Source organism: Phalangium opilio, unplaced genomic scaffold (assembly GCF_054372755.1).
Source record: "Phalangium opilio isolate 3A_F unplaced genomic scaffold, DU_Popi_V2 ptg000060l_1, whole genome shotgun sequence".
Classification (NCBI taxonomy): domain Eukaryota; kingdom Metazoa; phylum Arthropoda; class Arachnida; order Opiliones; family Phalangiidae; genus Phalangium; species Phalangium opilio.
Window position 1 is genome coordinate 404,057 of NW_028324177.1, and position 16,620 is coordinate 420,676.

The window sequence follows — 16,620 nt, forward strand, 5'->3', positions numbered from 1 at the left end:
CCGAAATCACACGACTACGTAGTTAAATTCATTAAATATATTTATTATGACATTAATCCGGTTAATTTATATGTACAATCCGTTAGTAAATTATTAATATATATTACAATCCGTTAAATAACGTTTAACAAGTCAATAAAGTTAATTTAATATAACACAATTATTAACTGATCTTGATGCCGGTAACCCTCCAACTGCCCAGATTCCCGGGCTACGTTTGATTATATCCCCTCGGGCTTCCGGTGATCGGCCAATCCCGGCTCTCGAGCAGACGACAGGTCTAACGTTTAGCTTCCTGGGCCGTCTAGCGGGGATCCCTGGTATCGATTATGTCGCTCCCCCTAGTGGTGAACTCTTGTAACGGGCTCCCCGTTACATCCTCCCCCTCTGCAAGAAAGAAGCAGCGGCCACCGGGCGAAAGGGGAAACAGCGGTGTAAGGCCGCTGGGAGTATCTGAAAAGAAAGAGCGGGGAGGGAAACCCCACCCAAAGCCAGGGAACAAAATTCAAAACGCGGTTGGACCGCAGAGAAGGAGTTAATGAGAAAACATATTTATTTAGTCCCAACCGGGGTGAAAGAACATGCCCCTGTTCGGGGAAAAGCACAACATCGGTCCTACCGATATACAAAGAGAAAATAAACGAAAACAATGGTGTTTATTATTATATTTTTTTTTATATTTTTATGTGTAATGCTAGAGTAACTACCCTGGTAGTACGAAAATTAAAGGAATATGGTAGTGTTCAAACTGTTCTTCCGGGAAAAAGGGGGAACAACACTGGGTTCCAACAAAACAAAAGACATATTTTACGGATATGGTCAGTCTAACCCGCGTATTAACGAAAAAAGAAAAGAAGGAACGAAACCGATAATCCGGGAAAACAACGCTTAATCCGAATACCGGAATAATTTTTGGGATGTGGACCATAAGATAGCGGCCACCTCCGCGACCGGTAACGCCTTGGCCTGCGCAATCCGATTAATTACGGTCAATGCCAGTCCTGGGGACGGTACAGCTGGGGAAGCACGGGTCAGGGAAAACATTGGCGCCCCTGACTGCGCTAGCAGGCGTTCTACCGGGATACCATGTAGAAATCTTTTCATAAACTGTGGATCCATGGCCGGGGACAGCGCAAGATAGAATCGTGGGAACCGGGCAAGGAATTTTTCAGCCACGTCCCGACCGCCGGAAAAATTCAGTAATATGATGGCGTGTCCGGGAGGGAGTTCCTCACCTAGCATGCGGTAGCATGTTCGAAAAACGTCTTTTTCCTGCCGCCCTTCTCGGCATTGGACTAAGACTGGGTAGTCATAGGTTGCAGCTAGACGTAGCTGGCGCCGAAACGCCTGGCTTTGAATCTCTGGAGGACAAAGGTCGATGACCCGGGATGCATCCAAGCCAATCGCGCGAACTTTGGAAAAGGCCAAGGCCTTAATTAAATCGTGTTCGATGCGCTCGTCTTGCAAATACGCCTTAGCGTACAGGGGCGGAATGCCCACTGCACCGAGAACCCCGGGGTTCGCTAAGACGGATTGAACGAACTCGATATTGAGTTCATCCGGAATGGCGCCGAAGTGAGATATTCATCCTTTAAAACCCCCCGGGAAGTGTTCCGGGAGGCTGCGGACGTGCCGGGAAAAATGTTTTAAATCTGTTCCAGTCCGGGATGCGTAACATGGAAGTGAGGAAAAGATATCCACGTAGCGTGGAGGTAGCTCCACTTCATTTTCATCGTTCATTGAATGATCCTCTGTAATCGGATGGTTAGGGCCTGCTCCTCCACTACCGGGGTAAGGGAGGCAGCCGAACCCGGATTTTCGGGTGATCCAATCCCTAACGCCTGAGCGCCTGCCACCTCCTCTGTTTCCTTGGTGATCTCAACTACCAATGATATCGTAGCTGATGCCTGGGGAACGTCTACGGTTTCAATTTCTCCGATAATTTCAACGACCTCTGGTGGTATAGTCGCCCCGGTAATTTCTGCTACCATTGGTTGAGTTGTCGTGTAGCTCGGGTCCTCTTCGTCGCTCGACGACGCCTCCATGTCACCAAAAAGTTGACCCCAATAGATTTTTGGGAATGAACTAGCCATAGGTGTTCTATAGACAGTTAGTCTCATCATGGTTTAATCGACAGGTCCATTCAAATGGACATCCCATCTGAGTCCGATTGGACGTGCTTCACCATAAGGCATGGCGAACAATCTCAAACGGGGGATACGCAAACGGTTGGGGCTTCATGCTGAAGTTGCGCATGCCTAATAGGCGGGCTTGGTTGCGATGAGTACCAAGAAACGCCGCAATTTGTTTATATGACGGTAATTTTTCTTTTATCGGTTCTGGTGTGTAATAACATACGTCCCCACTTCTACATCCGGTATCCTTTCTCAAAACGATTTCCCTTTTCCACCCATATCGAAAGGGAGCCATCAACTCATCATCTTCATCATCCCAATCTAACTCTGGTTCCGGGAATGTTCTCTTATCCTCCCCATCCAACCCCAGATCTGGAGTGTTCCCGTTCCGATGTCCTTCCCCGGAAGGACCTGCCATCGCTAGGTCTGCCCCAGAATCCACTGGGTCTGTGATTCGTACCCGGCGTCGAAGATTGTATTCGCGCCGCGGTATCGGGGTGGGAACCGAGTCGTTTTCTACTGGAATGTTAAGATACGGAACAGGTATCTCTGGTTCTACGTCTATCGAGGTTGACGGCCTATTGACGGCTCCTTCTGTTTGGGTTTGACGAGGCCGGAAGTCATATACTCTAAAGGGCACCGTATCCCAGACATTCTCCTGACCGTCCCGGGAATCTGCCTCAATAAACGACCTTTCTTCCTGTGTGACACCCAACTCATGCTCGGGCTCATCTCCTGGGTCTACATCGATCTCCAGTTCCTGTATTACCGGTGGGATTTCGAGTTCTGTGGTTTCCTGGGTCTCAAGGACCACAGAGTTCAACAGTAGTTTCAACTGATTAATATGCCAAATGCCAGCCAAAGCACCTGACTCCAAATCCATGATAACATAGGAAACTGGGGATATCTTCTCAACTACTCTATAGGGACCCTCCCAGGCTGGAGCCAACTTAGCCGAGAACTTAGCTGCGGCATTGGATAAGCTATGACCTGCTTTCCACACTAATTGTCCCACTTCTAGCTCCCCATCGGAATAGTTCCGGTCATAGAAGCGTTTTTGTTTGGCACTGGCTTGCTCATTCATTTCCTGGGCAAAGTCAATGGACAACTGCCATTCCCTGAGTGGCCCATCCTCATAACCCCTAATCTCTCCTTCGATGTCCTCGGGTATCCCGGCCAAGGTACGTTCATCCCAGGGTAAGGTAGGCTCATAACCATGATGTAAATAAAAGGGGGATGAACCAGTTGAAGTATGTATGGCACTGTTAATGGCCAACTGAATAAGGGGCAAGCTTTCGTCCCACTTAGTGCGGAATTTCCCGGTATAAATACTCATGAGTTCTCCTATGACCCTATTTGCCCTTTCTGTCATATTCGCCTGGGGATGATAAGGGGACGTGAATTTTAACTGAATTTTTAACATTCGACATAAGCGCTTCCATAATACAGATATGAACTGAGGTCCATTGTCCGATAATAAAGCTGTCATCGTACCATGACGTGAAACATACTGTAGTAAGATCTTACATAATATAGGGGCGGTAACACTTCGTGCCTGGAATAGCTCTACATACTTGGTAAAATAATCCACCATTACCACTAAGAACCCATTCTGGGATTTCGTTACTGGTAAAGGACCCATAATATCAATCCCTACTAGATCTCCGGGATGGATTTTATGGTAGGGAATCATTAAACCTGGTCTCTTAGTGTTCCTACTCTTATACCTCTGACAAGTTTCGCATCCCCGGACATAGTCTTTAACCAGGGAGTACAACTTAGGATGGTTGTATTTAGCTTGCACCCGATTATAAGTTGCGGTGCGACCTCTATGACCCGAGAGCGGATGGTCATGGTAGGCTTGACATACCCGTGGTACTATCGCGGTTGGGATAACTACCTTTTCCGGTTGAAAACCCTGGGCTATCCGGTATAACATATCATCTTTCAGTCTATACAATTTTGACGCCTGTCCATTTTCCAAGTCCTGTCGAACAGACTGCCAGTACGGATCACTAGCCTGTGCTAACTTAATGTCGGCCTTAGTTGCTACATCCAACGGGAGACCTAATGCTACTGGGTTACACTATACCATATTGACCCGGACTTCCTGGTCCTCCGAACCGGGCGACTGATCTAGGTCGTCCGTTTCTAAAACCTTTGGACTGACTGTATCCAAATCTGATACCGGGCATCGAGATAAGGCATCGGCAACCACATTTTCCCTTCCGGATTTATGCAGGATTTCGAATGGCATAAATTCCGGTAGTTCCAGGGCCCACCGCATTAGCCGACTTTTCGTATCCTTTAAGCGTAGTAATCAGCATAACGCCCTGTGATCCGATAAGACAGCAAATTCCCGGCCCTCTATATAGTGGCGAAATTTACGTACGGCTTCTACAACCGCTAAGGCTTCCTGTTCCGGAGTACTATATTTCAGTTCCGAAGGTCTTAAAAGACGACTGGTATATGCTAGGGGGACTTCTACTTCCCCTTGGATCTGGGTTAACATACCCCCAATACCGATGCCACTAGCATCCGTGGTAACTATGAATTTCCCGTCCGGGGTTGGGGCCTGTAACATAGCTGCTTCAGCTATCGCCTGCTTTAAAGCCTGGTAAGCCTTCTCCTCATCGTCTCCCCACCGCCATCGCTGGTGTTTACGTTTGAGGCAATTAAGAGGGGCCGTCAGGTCCGCGAAATGCGGGATAAACCGGGAATAAAACCCACACATTCCCAAGAAGGATGAAACCTGTTTCATGGTTCGTGGTCTGGGAAAATTCCTAATAGCCTTCACTTTCTCTGGGTCAATCTGTACACCCTGTGCGCTTACTACATAGCCGAGTACTGCTACCTTGGAGACTCCAAAACTCGATTTTCTTAAATTCAGTGTTAAACCGGCGTGTTTTAGCTGTGAAAACGCATACCGAAGAGCTTCCAGGTGTTCCTCCCTACTAGCATTAGCTATGACAATGTCATCCAGGTATACACCAACCCCAAATCGTCTAGCATACTTCAGAACCTTATTCATCAACCGAGAAAAGGTGGAAGGAGCGTTCTTTAACCCGAATGGCATTACTAGCCATTCAAATTTCCCTTCTCGTGTGACAAATGCCGTTTTCTCGATATCATCCGGATGCATCTCTACCTGCCAGTAACCGGACTTTAGATCAAGTTTAGTAATGTATCTGGGCTTTCCCATAGAATCTATGATGTCTTCTATACGTGGTACCGGGTAGGGGTCATCTACCGTAACACTATTCAATCGGGTAACATCTATACACATTCGTTTCTCTGTTGTATTCTTCTTTCCCACCACTATCGTAGGCGACGCCCATGGACTATCTGAAGGCCGGATTAACCCCTGCTGCAATAATTCTCTGACCTGATTATCTATTTCTTCATTAGCCACCCGGCTATGGTTATAAGGCTGTCGGTGAATAGGGACAGTCCCCGGTTTTAACTTAATACGATGGCGTAACAGGTGAGTTCTACCCGAACGACCGGAGAAAAGGGATGAAAACTCTTGACAAATTTTGATTAAGTCCCCCACCTCTTGTTCCGTCAAAGTACCCATATTTAACTGGGACACATCGACTGTCCCTGTGTCGAGTTCCTGGTTTTGGGTGAACCCGGGCGCATGATCTCTCAAATAAATGAGGGGAAGAATATAGCCACAATACCGGAATTCGTTACGCTCATGGTCGATGCTAGCTCGAAGCTCGTCCAATAGGTCCATTCCCAGGATAAGTGGGAATTCTATATCCTTTAGGACGTGAAAGCGTACCGGTATCGTTCCCATTTGCGTCCCCAAATCTATTTCTAACTCAATATACCCTACAGAAGTCGTAGTTATATCTTTTTGTACACCCCTGACCATTTTCGACTGAGGAACCACTAACGCAAGGACTCCAAATTTATGTAAAAAATCCCACGCGACAATACTGTGGTCTGCCCCACTATCCAGAAAAGCAACACATGGTTGACATGCAATCTGAATGATTATACCCTTAAGTCGACTATCGTTACTATTATCTTCTTTGACTGAATGAATGAGAATGGGGTATTGTGGGTTCCGGCGCCCCTCCTGTGACCCTACCAGGATGCGTCCTAAGCGTTTCCCGCACCTGGTGCCTGACCTTGGGGGGCCACAGGTGGAAGTGCAGGTAAATTTCTCGTGTGCATCGGGCGAGGAGGTGTACCTGCGGGTCTGGGGCAATCCCGACGAAGATGGTTAAAACATGGAAGAAGTAGAAGGAATAGAAATGAGGTGTGCGATTCACACCCCATGCGAGAAGTCGGCCATACCCAGGTGGGGGTGAAAAAAAGGGGTACCGTGGTAAAATATTTGTGACGCAGCATGGCAAAAGAACTGTATGGCGCCCTCTTTCCTTAGGAAAAGAAATCCATTTTCATAATTACGTCATGAACAGCTGATTGCGTGATAATTGTCCAAATCTTCGAAAGTTTTACTTTAAGTTATCAACTTACGTTATGGATTTAATTTCAAAAGATCATAATTATTATAAAAACAAAAATAAAACAAAAATTTCAAAGGCAAAGCGGCGTGCTATTGAAACAGGTAAAATCTATTCTTAAGCCTTGCCTTATTTTTCTTAATATATTGATTTACTTTTTAGGTATTGGTTTTAATAAACAATTTTTAAAAGCAAATTTACGAGAAATACTTGCGAATGCATCTAACTTGCATAAGGTAACATACATCGGAAGACCGAAATTGGTTATTGTAAGTATATAGTTGAAGGAACATATCTGTGGACATCAACAAGTTATGGTCTGGTTGTTCTAAGTTTTAGGCATGTTGGTTATGTTTTGTCTAACATAATTAAATTATAACAGTGTTTGGGCGTTAATTTTGTTACTTTTCAAAATTACAGGATACTTTGGAAGAAATAAAGAAATTTAAAATTACTGATATATCAGAAGATGCAATTGACCAATTATCAGTTTTTTCTGATGAAATTGGACTTTTAGATAAGAAAGATTTTAATAAAAATAGACACGAACTCTTACTTAACAAAGAGTTTAAACAAGAAATAAGCAAGTCATTCACACCCTTAGCAACGTTTAAGGAACTCAATCAAAATGACCAAAACGTTGTTACAACAGTGTTCTGTCAGCGCCTCTTCAATGAAATTCAATCGAACTACTTGGAAGCAGAAACAAAAAAACCTAGTATTGGTTCACAAAAGGCAAGCAAGTTTAGTCCAGAAGAGGATCCGAAGAAACGGTTGATATCCATCCATTAAATAGCTGGCTACGCTTTAAACAAATTATTTGGATTTTATGAGTGCCCAACTTTCTCGGCAAACTGCCTTGTAAATAAAAGCCAAGCCAAGGAAGAGTTTCACAAATGGACAATGAAACAAGACAGGGGTGGATCCCTTTTCCTGACAAATGAAGCATTTTCCTTTTTTAAGAAAGCATGTGATATTATTATGCCATTTGCAAATCCTGACATCAATTTAAAAACTAATGAACTAAGGAAATCTTTGATTATCGGGGATCTTCAAAAAAATAATTCTTTAAATGAAATTTGGGACAATTTATGGGGAACCGAAGATGAAAATTCTCAAAGTGCCAAACTGAAGTGTTTTAACATAATAATTAATTGTCATTTAAAGGGGCTAACCAGACAAATTAAAAATTAATTCCAAATTGCCAAGAAAAACGGCTTAATTAGTAGTGGAATTAGAAAAGAACTAAAAGTTCTAACTCAAAATAAACCAAAAAATTCCAAAGAAAATTAAGAAAATGTTTATTTTAAGATGAAATTAACTGATTACGAACAGTTATTCTCCTTTTAACTCGCTTTTCTTTTGTACAATTTCCATTTTTACCTCTCCGAGTGACGTATGTCACGGAGAGGTTCTGTAACGATCGTGTGTGTCTGTCTGTGTGTGTGTCTATGTGTGCGTCTGTATACGATTGACAAGTGGGGATTCTGACAATCTTTTCACCCACATAGTGGGGACCCGACTTACATGTGGGGACATTTTAAAGTCCTCACATGTAAGTAATTAGATAAATGATATAATTAGACTAATTAGAGCCCAAATTAATTTTTTTAAAAAAGTCCCCACTTGTAAGGTACTTGGTCTTTTCACATTACAAGTGGGGACCATGGAAATTAACACATATCCGAGAGATGTCGCCAGAGGTTTTCACACACCCGGGTACCCAGTTGTACGAAATGAGGACCATATGGTCTCTTCGGCGTACATGTGGGGGCTCAAAAATGGGTTTTCATTACAATAAGCACAGATAGATGTCGCTACTTTAGAAATACAAAATATACATTATTCAGCGATAACAATATAAAATCTTGTATCTCACAGACCGAACGGTGATTTTTTCATAATTTAATTACACTTGACGTACGAAAACTACTTTTCCTAATTCTTTAGGCGTCATTAAATTAACTTCGTTTAAAACATTAACTCGATTTAAAAAACTGTATGTCCCCAGATGTACATTAAAAAGATGGCCAAGTTCCCCACATTTTAAAATGGGACTAACGTTACATATAATGTAAATTTCATCATAATTATCAATATTTTAATTAAAAAAAAGTGAATTAAAATGAATCTTGAAAACATGTATATTAACGACCCCACTTGTCCGTTGAAATGACAGCGAAGGTCCCCACTTGTAAAATTTTCTAGTTTAAAAAAATATCTTCAAATATTTGAAGGAACCGTAAAGATCCTATTTCTAAAATTTCATCATAATAATCTACATTTTAATTACAAAAGTATAATATACATGTATTTAGAAAATGTGTGTATAAAAGACCCCACTTGTCTGTTGAAATGACAGCCAAGGTCCCCACTTGTAAATTTATCGAGTGTGAAAAATTATCTTGAAATACTTGATGTAACCATATAGGCTTTGACACTAATTCAAAATCTAAAAATTTATACACAAATGTCCCCAGATATATGGTAGGAAGACGGTTTAGGTCCCCACTTGTAAACCTGAAATTGGCTCAAAACTTAAAAGTTAAGCTAGAAATAGGACTGATTACATAAATTTCATTCTGATAATCAATATTTTAACTATAAAATTATAATATACATGAAATTTGAAAATGTGTGTTTAAAAGACCCCACTTGTCAGTTGAAATGACAGTGAAGGTCCCCACTTGTAAATGTATCGGGTGTGAAAAATGAAATACTTGATGGAATCATATAGGCTTTGAAACTAATTCAAAATCTCTTAATTTATACACAAATGTCCCCAGATATAAGGTTGGAAGACTGTTTAGGTCCCCACTTGTAAACCTGAAATCAGCTCAAAACTTAAGTGTTAAGCCTTTCAAAGGTCCGATTACCTAAATTTCATTCTGATAATCAATATTTAAACTATAAAATTAAAATATACATGAAATTAGAAAATGTGTGTTTAAAAGACCCCACTTGTCTGTTGAAATGACGGTGAAGGTCCCCACTTGTAAATTTATCGAGTGTGAAAAATGAAATTGAAATACCTGATGGAACCATATAGGCTTTGACACTAATTTAAAACCTAATAATTTATACACAAATGTCCCCAGATATAAGGTTGGAAGACTGTTTAGGTCCCCACTTGTAAACCTGAAATCAGCTCAAAACTTAAGTGTTAAGCCTTTCAAAGGTCCGATTACCTAAATATCATTATAATAATCAATATTTAAACTATAAAATTAAAATATACATGAAATTAGAAAATTTGTGTTTAAAAGACCCCACTTGTCTGTTGAAATGACGGTGAAGGTCCCCACTTGTAAATTTATCGAGTGTGAAAAATGAAATTGAAATACCTGATGGAACCATATAGGCTTCGACACTAGTACAAAATCTAATAATTTATACACAAATGTCCCCAGATATAAGGTTGGAAGACTGTTTAGGTCCCTACTTGTAAACCTGAAATTAACTCAAAACTTAAGTGTTAAGCTAGAAATAGGACTGATTACTTAAATTTCATTCTGATAATCAATATTTAAACAATAAAATTAAAATATACATGAAATTAGAAAATGTGTGTTTAAAAGACCCCACTTGTCTGTTGAAATGACTGTGAAGGTCCCCACTTGTAAATTTATCAAGTGTGAAAAATGAAATTGAAATACTTGATTGAACCATATAGGCTTTGACACTAATTTAAAACCTAATAATTTATACACAAATGTCCCCAGATATAAGGTTGGAAGACTGTTTAGGTCCCCACTTGAAAACCTGAAATCAGCTCAAAACTTAAGTGTTAAGCCTTTCAAAGGTCCGATTACCTAAATTTCATTATAATAATCAATATTTAAACTATAAAATTAAAATATACATGAAATTAGAAAATGTGTGTTTAAAAGACCCCACTTGTCTGTTGAAATGACGGTGAAGGTCCCCACTTGTAAATTTATCGAGTGTGAGAAATGAAATTGAAATACCTGATGGAACCATATAGGCTTCGACACTAGTACAAAATCTAATAATTTAAACACAAATGTCCCCAGATATAAGGTTGGAAGACTGTTTAGGTCCCTACTTGTAAACCTGAAATTAGCTCAAAACTTAAGTGTTAAGCTAGAAATAGGACTGATTACTTAAATTTCATTCTGATAATCAATATTTAAACTATAAAATTAAAATATACATGAAATTAGAAAATGTGTGTTTAAAAGACCCCACTTGTCTGTTGAAATGACGGTGAAGGTCCCCACTTGTAAATTTATCGAGTGTGAAAAATGAAATTGAAATACTTGATTGAACCATATAGGCTTTGACACTAATTTAAAACCTAATAATTTATACACAAATGTCCCCAGATATAAGGTAGGAAGACGGTTTAGGTCCCCACTTGTAAACCTGAAATTAGCTCAAAACTTAATTGTTAAGCTAGAAATAGGACTGATTACTTAAATTTCATTCTGATAATCAATATTTTAACTATAACAGAAAAAGTTTCTTGTATTAGAGTGAGTTATTAAAGTCTTTGTGAGAGGAGGATTTATTTTGTTGTTTTTTTCCTGTGGATTTATAGATTTATATACTTTGTTCCAGTATTGGTTATCAGCAGTGGCTTTCAGCACAAGCAAAACTAGGTCTCTATGTAACGACGAACAAATATTTTGTTTCATTATACAGAATATCGCGTTTTAAAATCCTAAATATCAGTATTGCTTTCTTCTGATGGCAGTACGCAAAAACCTACCTCCCATAGAGACCTAGCATTGCTCGAACTGACCACCGAAGCTGGAACAGTGTATATATCGCGTCAGCTGCCGTCGGAGGTAAGGAGTAGAGCGAGGGGTTGGATATTTTGGATAAAATGTAGGGGATTTCGAAATCCAATTTGATTTCATCGTGTATCGTTTGATTTCGTCGGATTTTGATTCATTTCAAGATTCGATAAATTCCCACGGATTTCGTCGGATTATATTTCCACGGATTTTGAGGTATTTCCTGTGATTTCCTCGTATTTTCAGATTTTTCTGTTGATTTCGTTGGATTCTGAGATTTTTTCTTGGATTTTGTGATTGTTTTAATGAATTTCGCGATGTCTTTACTGATTTTGTGATTTTTTTATTTTGTTTTTTCTTTACTGATTTTCTGATTTCGTTACTGATTTCGGATTTTTGTAAAATTTCGAAATCAGCGAAATAAGTTTGATTTCATTCCGGATTTCTGATTTTGTTATTGATTTCTTATTTCTTAAGTTGGATTTCGTGAATGACCGACCCCTCGGAGTCGCCTATCCTATAGCGAGAAAAAAATTTCCTCACGCGTTTATGATTTCACAACAAAACGAGAGGAGAGGAGAATCTCGTCTGGTTGCCATCCATTATGACAGTGCAGAGAATGTAGGGGAGAATTATACACCTTCTGTTTTGTTCTGCCAACTACTGTTGGTTCTTTACATGTACATGAAAGAAACAGATGGAAATCGGGTTCGGGGTAGGAGTGTTGTTCAAAGACTGGTAAAAAGGAGACAGAAGTAGATTACCGTGGCGCGAAAAGTTTATTTTTGAATTTTGCCTCTGATTTCCAGAAATCTTATGGTTGAAATGTATTTATTATTATCTGGGAGAGTTTCTAATTGTGTTTGATAAGGCTAAATATGTTTAAAATTATATTAACGGCTTGTTGAAAATAAAATTTAACATAGAGTTGTAGCTTTAAGTTCATTTACTTCTGACAAGAAAATCTACGTGACGAATTGTAGGCGGATTTATATATAATGATAATGCATGAAAGGGATAAAATAGATCGGATAACAGAGACAGATAGCATCACTTGACGTGGGGCCTTTGGGACTTGGGCTAAATATATTTTTAAAAGTGGACAAGAAAATTTCACTCTTCGTTTCTCTTTGGGTACATTATGGGTTACTATACCGAAGGTTTACGAATAACTAAAAACGTGGACGTGGTCATGTGGTACACTGCAGGCTTGTGTTATGTGACTTAAGAGTCGCGTACAAGTGTCTTCATCGTTATCGGCGTTAATCTCTGTTGAAAAGGAGAATTAATTGTTGCAACTAATTGGAAGAATAGGAACTTGGCAATTCGGGCTTAACTCCGCCCCCAGCGCCATTATGGTATGTTTTTTAACAGAATGAAAGCTATATAAGCCCCTCCTCCTGGTAGGTTTTTTAGCACTACTGAAGGTAGACTGACGTTGCATGATGTAGTACTGCCAAGTCCCTATTATGGGTTTGATATAGCTTCTGGAAGGCTTCTGGTTTGTTCGCATTTATTTTGCAATTCCTTCACAACATGTTAATTTTGGACTAATTACACAAATTTAAAATAATCCTAATTAAAGTGTCGTTTAAATGGAAACTGGTTCCAAGCGTAATTTGAATTACCGCAGTCATTTGTGAGATATCAAGGTTAGATTAATTACTTTTAGATGAAAACAGTAGGGAAGTTATTTTGTCTCGGTTATGACAGCTAATCCACCTTAATCCCAATCGTCTTAAGTTGGGGCTATCTCGGGACTCTTGGAGGGGATTAACTGGAAGAAAATTGAGAAATTCGTCTGTGGTATGTTACAGTAGCAGCCGACAGACGAATTTCTTCCCGTGCCTCTCCTCCACGAATCACAAGATAAGCCTATTTTCTGGCGATAGGGAATAAGGTGGATCATAAGTTAATAAGTTATTTTCCGTAAGTATGAAACTTATGCTAGAGACTTACTGAGAGCTATCGAGATGGACGCTAGAATTGAGTACACTCGGTTTTCCAGTCCATCTTTCTATTTAGTCTGTGTTAAGCCTTTGTCAACGTCACTTCAACACAAGCTCTCAGTAACCAGTGACAAACTTATGGAACATATCTTATGACCTTATGGTGGATTGAAAATATTAATTAGTAATAATTCGTATTCATAATAAATTAGGAAAATTGAAGCGTTTAAATAGTTTTTAAAGCCATAATTAATTACTTGAGACTCAATCGCAATCAGTGCCTACAGATGGAAAGTTCAAACAGAGAGCTTCGAACGGTATGAGTCGTAGGATTTAAAAGTATTGTAATAAATGCCGGCGCGATTTATCTATTATGAATAATTGAGGATCCTACCTTTGTTTTCTATTATATTTTAACTCTGGAAAATCTAGATGTATGAATAGACAAAAAGGGTAGAAACACTTTGTTTCAATCGTATTTAGAAACTGTGGGTTAAATATTTAATAGGCTTCTTTTTAAGTAATTGTTCAAATTACAAGGGAGGTAAATTAAAAGAACTAAGGCAATTTTAAAGCAAAATACTTAGTGGTTACAAATAATTTTCTTTTCAAGCCATTTTTTATTTTGAAATGTCGATAAATTTGGGAATGAAAACACCGTTATAAAGAAATTTGTTATAAATAAGTAACACAACGTTATTAAAATACAATGCCGAACCAATTCTTCTCGAATTTCTTGGCAATATCATTCGTATTTAGCTTCTTTAAAATCTCTAGTCTTAATTTGATCTGTTCTAGCATCACAGAATTAATAAAGATTTCTTTTATTGGGCTGTAATAACAAAACGCTTCAATAGTAGACAAATTTCAGCGCAATCGCTCTTGTGGAAACTGTTTGCATCTTTCAAAATCACAAAAAAATCCGAATACTTCTAATATGTTAATTTCTTGCCTAGCTATGCTATTAAGCTGGCAACTAAATAATTACAATTAGCAGTTAGAAAAATGTTTTAAACTAATTAATTAGCCAATTAGTAATTTGACATATAAACTAATTCAATTCAATAAGAAATTAGTCATTTATTTTTAAACTAATTAATTTCAATTACAAATTTCTAATTAATTACCTGTATAATTAAGGTCAAAAAATTAACCGTAAGTAAAAAATAACACCATGAAAGTGCCCATGGACTTCCTACTCCGCCTTTGGTTATGCATTTATTGTTTTCAATAAAGGGGTATGAAAGCCTAACATGTATTATTCTCGAGAAATGAGAAAAGCCTCGAAACTTCCATCATGCTAAATTTAGTTTCATTTCATCATTTTTCTTGCCACTGTTCCTAAAACGGACTCCGGAGTTTTAAATCCATGCGCACTGCTATTAATTCAAGAGGGAAAAATCATGATCGAAATACGGGAGTTACGATTTACGAAAGAGTCAGTTTTCACTGTGAAACGGAGAGAGAGGAAACAGTGGGTGGGTTAACAATTTTGTTCCCCCCTCACTACTGGTAGTGGGACGCATTCTCTCCCGTTTAGATGAAACTCGATTTTTTACTACAAATCGGCGAAAGAGATTAATTGAAAATCCAATTGGCTAATAAGCCAAAACTAAATCTAATTAATTTTAAAATAGATAAATGCCTTTCCGATGCACACTTAGTTATTATAATTATTTCCCAATTACCTGTAAATTAATTAAAATTCAATTACCATTTTCAATTAGTGAAAAATGCCAATTAATTAGATTTTTAAATAGCTAACTAACTAATTAGCACGGCTCGGATTTCTTGTATCTCTTTCCCCCGAGTAAAATCTTTGTTTAGCAACTATACTCAGAGTTTGAGCGAAATCTCAAGAAATCTCGGTTTGGAAATTATCAATATATTTTTGAAATTAACGTAACCAACGATTCATCATTTTCTGATTTAGGGTAAAAACTGACATACATTTCTCACGTAATTACCTTGATATTTCGGGTTCACGGGTAGTTGACCGGTTTTCAAAAGAGCGTTTTGGAATAAAGCAATGCCCAAAACAGCGGTTTGCAAAACCGCGTTGAAGCAAAACCGCAGTTTCTGTTTCCGCGTTTCTCAATACAGTGCTATTTCCCAAAACAGCGGCTGCTATTTCCGCGTTTCTCAATATAGCGCTATTTTCCCAACCAGCGGTTTAGCGCTACAGCGTTTCATAACCGTTTGTGATCCTCAGGTTATGGACTGGTTCGCGGAATATATTCTGGAAAAGGTGGCAGCAAATTAATATGAGTATATTTTCGAAAAGGTGGCAGCAAATTAATAGGAAAATATTTTGGAAAAGGTGGCAGCTAACTATTAGGAGGATATTTTGGAAAAGGTGGCAGCTAATTAATAGGAGGATATTTTGGATAAGGTGGAAGGTAATTTATAGGAGTTCAAATAATCCATCCCAACCAAACATTAAAACGCATTAACAAACTAGACCACGAAATTGTTTGTTTGACAACCATTAAAATTCAAACCTAAAGCTGAAATCAATACTAATTAGAGCTCGGCATTATCCATCCGTTATCCGTAAATTAGTGAATAATCGATTATTTATAGGTAAATGTTGTAGACATAATTCGATTTAATATACAACTTCTGTTGATAATTATGGATTATGGATAAAATAACGTGGATGATGGATAGATATTGCCGAGCTCTAATACTTATACCTTCAACAATACGAAACAACGCTCAAGATGTAAACGCTGTAATCAAAATGCGCTGAAACGAGAAATGGCTATAATGGCAAACGCGTTTATGAAAAAGCCGTTTTGGACAATGCTGTTTTGATAACACGCCTAATCGATAACATACCGATATTTCGGTGCTTCAGGAAAGTTGTGAGAGTCAACTAATAGAATAAATGGAAAATTTTCTTAAGTATTTTTAACACTCAAAAAACATACAAGTGGGGCCTTCACTGTCAATTCAACAGATACGTGGGGTCTTTTAAACAAAATTTTCAAATTTCATGTATATTATAATTTTATAGCTAAAATATTGATTATCAGAATGAAATTTAAGTAATCATTCCTACTTATAGCTTAACACTTAAGTTTTGACGTAATTTCTGGTTTACAAGTGGGGACCTAAACAGTCTCCCAACCTTATATCTGGGGACATTTGTGTATAAATTATTAGATTTTGAATTAGTGTCAAAGCCTATATGGTTCCATCAAGTATTTCAATTTCATTATTCACACTCGATAAATTTACAAGTGGGGACCTTCACAGTCATTTCAACAGACAAGTGGGGTCTTTGAAACACACA

General features: G+C 38.7%; 1 long non-coding RNA gene across 1 annotated transcript; it reads right to left on the minus strand.

The window, feature by feature from the left end:
* Nucleotides 1–14,107: 14,107 nt before the first annotated feature.
* On the minus strand, nucleotides 14,108–16,151 carry LOC149665788 (uncharacterized). Its single transcript, XR_016368263.1, has 3 exons — nucleotides 16,019–16,151; nucleotides 15,290–15,561; nucleotides 14,108–14,701 (listed from the first exon to the last, which is right to left on the minus strand). It is a non-coding gene; the product is annotated as an uncharacterized LOC149665788 (long non-coding RNA).
* Between the last annotated feature and the right edge of the window lie 469 nt (nucleotides 16,152–16,620).